The sequence below is a fragment of the Urocitellus parryii genome, chromosome 1 (assembly GCF_045843805.1).
Source record: "Urocitellus parryii isolate mUroPar1 chromosome 1, mUroPar1.hap1, whole genome shotgun sequence".
Classification (NCBI taxonomy): domain Eukaryota; kingdom Metazoa; phylum Chordata; class Mammalia; order Rodentia; family Sciuridae; genus Urocitellus; species Urocitellus parryii.
In genome coordinates, this window is record NC_135531.1 from 272,494,913 (window position 1) to 272,500,320 (window position 5,408).

Here is a 5,408-nt window from a genome sequence, read left to right on the forward strand (position 1 = left end):
TCCCACAGCTCTACTGAATTAGAAACTCTGGAGGTATGGCCCATCCATCTGGATTTGAACAAGCCCTCTAAAGTTTGCACATTACATTTTTTGGACCACTATGCTAGGCAAAAAAAAAAAAAAAAATACACTAGAAAGTCCATTGACATCTGATATCAAAGACAAGATATCTTTCTATTCCTTCCCACAGATTGCTATGTGCAGGTGACATGCTCAAATGAAATATGTTCATTTACTAACTCTTATACTTTATAGTAGAAATCTTCTCATTGCTGCCTTTGTTATCATTTTACTCAATCAAAAGATAAGGACAATTAAGTAGAGATTTGATTAATTAAGAATTAAGCAGGTAATAACAGAATCATTTGAAGTGCTGCAAATTTCCATAATAATTTTTTTAAAAAAGTTTTCCCTTGTAAAATTTTACTTGCTACATCTCCTTATTCCACCTGGGACCATGGGACCATCAGCAAAAAAAAAAAAAAAAAAAGAAAAAAAAGAAAAGAAAGAAAGAAAAAGCAAAAATGAACTTCAAGACACATCTTTTTGTCTCACGAAAATACAAACCAGTGTTTGCTTTTTTTTTTTTTTTGCTTTGTTTTGTTTTATGATTCCTCCCTTCCTTGATACTCAAATGATTCAGATAAAACTCCAGGATTGGGGGTGTTGCTCAGTGGTAGAGTGCTTACCTAGCACACAGGAGGCCCCAAGTACTATTGCTAGCACCGAATTTTAAAAAATCTAGACATCAGGTTCCTTATTACAAATGTGCATTTTTAGTTTGCTCATCAGCTATGGCCTTGAAGCCCCAGTTACTGCCATATCTTAGAGTCATTCAAAGGTGACCACCTTGAGGAAACAGCATGCTATCAGAATGAACCAGCTCTCTCAATAGTTTTTGGCCTATGATCTATTTTTTAACTTCCTCATAAAGAAGCAGGTCCTTCCTGACATCAACCCTCTCCTTTATTCATTCTTAACATTCCCAAACACACGTGCAGGCATGTAAAATGACTTTTGTACATTTACACACATGTGTACCATCTCTGTTGTTTTTGCTTCATAGACTGCACACATTGGTCAGGTGGTAAACATGGAGTCAGGATCCCTGAGTTCCATTTGCAGCCCTTTCACTGACTAGCTACAGTCAGCAGGAATTATTCTGGTCCATCCAGCATCCCTTTCCTTGGGGAGTGACTCTTCCACCATTCCAAAGTAGTCTTCTTAGACTGTGTGCTACATCGGGGAGTGATGCCACCTCCTGCGGAAGAATCAGTCATGACCCAGGCTGAGACACTCAGAGAACAAGAGCCCCCTCTCTGGGCACAGTCATTAGATCAGAAAAAGTCCCCTGCCCAGATGGAGCCAACCATAATGTTCCCAGACCTGTGTCACAGGATGCAGCTACTCTTTCACTAAAACTATGATCGTTAAAGGCCTCTTGCCTCTGGCACTCCTGGGGCCATTTGTGGCACCTCCTAGAAGAGGTTAAGAGGGAAACCAGATGGGGGAGGTACATCTAGAAGGCCCAGGTCCAGTTACGTCTAAGATCAAGCTCACCCTTTTGACTCCTCAAAACTGACAACTGATTGTGTCAATCAATTCCCTCTTTTCACAAAATCTAATTTGAGTTGGGTTTGGGTGGTTTGCAATCAAGAGTCACATACAGTTACCAGAACATTCCCATAAATTGTTTTCTAACTTACTCAATAAATGGGAAACACATCCTCACTGGCCTTTTCCCAAACCTATGATTCTAAAACACGTTCTATTCTCTAACTTGAGCAGATTACTTTCTAATATAGCAACCAATTTATTTCTGGATCAGTTTTCTGTTATTTAAATAAGATTGAATTGTTCCTCCCTCAAATATTTTGTGGAGATGAGTTTGTCCTCTCTTAAATTTTTATGGATTCAAAATTTAGACATGCTGTGAAGAGAAAGTCCAACTTCTGCAAAAACAGTCCGCTGCCTGGTTTGCAAGTACGAGTCTGCAAGTACTGCTGTGTCAGATTCAGTCTTCTTGCCGTTGACCTTGTTGTATAACTGGGACGTCAGCCCCTTATTTGGTTCTGGTGAGAATCCAAACAAAGAGCAAAAGCAAAATGTGTTGATAATATTTGCTGACGTATTGTGAGCAGTTATATCGTAAGACCCAGGCCTTGGCAGGCCTGATAAATCCGAATGACCACAAGAAAAGGTTACATTGCTCTATAAACAGTTTTTATATATAAATGTCACATGAAAGGCAGTGGGATTTAAGATTTATGCTGTGGGGTTGCCTGGAAAACATCACCCAAGCACTGTTGCTCCTTGGGCTGTGGATGTAGTGGCACTCACTATTTGTTTAATCTGGGCCTCTCTTTCTTAGAACTCTACAATGTCAAAACAGTCCTTTGTTCTTAGTTTATATGTGTAAAATTTTATTAAAAAGAACTGGAGACATTTTATTTCTTTTATAAAAAACAAGGAACTAGAGGCAACTATGAGAAAATGTTTACAAAAAACACTTCTGGATTTTGGGGAACACAGGTGATTTTTTTTGTTGTTGTTGTGAGGGGTTTGTTTTGTTTTTCTTGGTACATAAAGTACATGGGGCTCTATTGGTTACACCAAATTATCACCCATATGGAACAAAGTTCCAGAAGTATTCGTGAGTATATTTTCTGTCCTAATAGAAGCACTTTAAGAAAAAAGTTATCAAGTGTCATAACTGAACCCAGAGCTGAAAAACAAAACATGTTTAGATGAAAATGTTTGAAAGCACTCAGAACATGAAGGAAGCCAAACTGGGAATCTCCCTACAAACCTGCACTTGTTAAAAGAGTTTTTCATCTTTACCATGAGAGTTGGGGTGGAAGGACTTAAACTACCACGGAGGCCGGCTGTTGCCATGTACATACAAACTGTACAGTTATTCTGCAGATAATTTAGATTTTTATTGCTTTGGTATTATTTGTCATTTTCATTATTACTTACCATTGCTTAATCTCAAGAAATAAAGTTTTTCTTCAGCATAAAAGCCATAGCTTTATTCACATATGATTATTTATTTAATCCAGTCTAATAATATTAACACAGCACTCACTCAGAAATGTAATAATTAAGCATCAAAGGAATTTTTCAGACAGACTATCCTTTCATGTCATTTAATATGTCAATTATCGCACAATATGATTTATTCATGGAATCTGGTATTACGTGAAAGGAAATATATTGTTCCAAGCATAGCTTGCTTCGGAGAGAGTTGTTGGGACTCATATTCCAAATCTCTCACAGTGAAAAAGATTCCAGGTTTTACATCAGAAGATATGGGCAAACAAACATGCATTTAAGTGTCTTAAGGTCAAACATAATATTTAAGGCAAGCACCATTTTTTTAATTGTTTCCCAAAATAAACTGATTATTTAGTGAATAAGTCAATAATCACAATGTTTAGTTCAATGGTGACTTATTACAAATGACATTTATTTCTTTTCTATTTTTATAATCAACTTATAAACTTCAAAAAGTATCAGAAGCTTAATTACATTTACAGAACAAAATGTAAATACTAAAATCCTGAGTGATGTAATAGGAAAGATAGAACAGATCGAAATCAGCAGTCAGAAGAGAAAAGGCTGACTGACGTTATGGGGAGCAGATGTCCTCCATCTACATAGAGAGGAGTCAAAGAAATATCACCTGAATTCAAGAAACAATAGAGAGAAATAAGTATAAGCATAGTGCAGAGTTACATAGGTCACCATAAACTGAAAATAACGTAACCTCTAAGTGAGATCTTTTAAAAGTAGGTACAAGACAATTCTTTATCTGCAAGAACAGAAATCAATACTGATATATTTGAGGAAAGAAAAGAGATAAATATTATTTTGCATTACACAGAAGTTATAAGAAAAATGAAGTCAGAAATGAATAAAGAAACTGTGGTATATGAACACAATAGAATATTACTTAGCATTAAAAGAGAATAAAATGATGGCATAGGCAGGTAAATGGATGGAGTTGGAGAATATCATGCCAAGCAAAGTATGCAAATTCCAAAAAACCAAAGGCTAAATGTGCTCTCTGATAAGTGGATGCTAATCCATAATGGCAGGGTGCAGGGAGAATGGAGGAACTTTGAACAAAGGGGAGTCACTGGAGGGGTAGAGTATGGGGGCAGGAATGATGGTGGAATGAGATGGACATCATTTCCCTGGGTACATGTATGACTGCACATACGGTGCAATGCTACATCATGTACAACTAGAGAAATGAAGAGTTGTGCTCCACTTGTGCACAATGAATCAAAATGCATTCTTCTGTCATATATACCTAATTAGAATAAATAAATCTGAAGAAAAAAAAGAAACGATAAATTCCCAGTTTTGTTCTTACTTGATCCATCAGCACCATTTGCCTGTGGATGACCCTCTCCCTGATGCCTGGCCTGCCTAGGCTCCTTGGACCCTACTCTCTGGGCTCTTTTTTTCTGCTTCTACCTTCACATTCCTCTTTGCTGCTTCCACCTCTCTGGGCTTTTAAGGTCATGGTGCCCCAGACCATTTCTTGATTGTTTCTTTTTCTCTTTCTGCACATTTTCCATTGATAATGACAGTCACTTAGCTTAGGATCATCTGGATATTATTCTAGGATTTTGAAAATTGCAACTAATTGTGATAATTAGTTGGCAAATATTCACTAAGCACCTATGATATCAAGGCCCTGGACTGCACTCTCAGGCAATATCGTTCTGGAGAATTTTCTGTGAGGATGGAAACATTCCATATCTGAACTCCCAATGAACCACTAGGCTGCAATGAACCACCCATTGCACCCAACTACAGGGATAGATTAAGCCCATAGACACTCCTAGACAATAGATATCCATTGGCAACCCTAAGATGATGTTCTTAAGCTTTCTCCAGTATCTTTTATATAACTGAAAGGCAATCAGGGCTTTATGCCTTTCACGGGTCTTCAAAATTTATTATAACCCAACCCATGCTTGGGTCAAAGGTACAGTGAAAGGCCATGTCTTGCTGGAATGCTTGAACTTGAACTTATACTCCAAGGCTGTGTCTTCCTTTAAGAATCTTCTGTTGAATGAAAAAAAAAATGGTCTGAGAAATTGGTTTTTCCCTAAACCAACAAAATTTGAGTTCTCTACAGTCCCTTGAAATTCTATTTGCAAACCAGCCGGCTGTTTTCTCAGTTCATCCTATGAAGCTCAGTGAAGCTAATACTTCATCATTCTAATGGAAACCATCTTGCTCAGCCTACAAGTTCATTGGTCACGTGTCTATCTTCCTGCTCACCAGGAAGACAATTATACCAAAGGGTTCATGGTTACATAAAGTGGACCACTACTTTTGTAGGCTTCTATGACAGTTCCTTCAGTATTTTACCAACCTACAGCCACTAC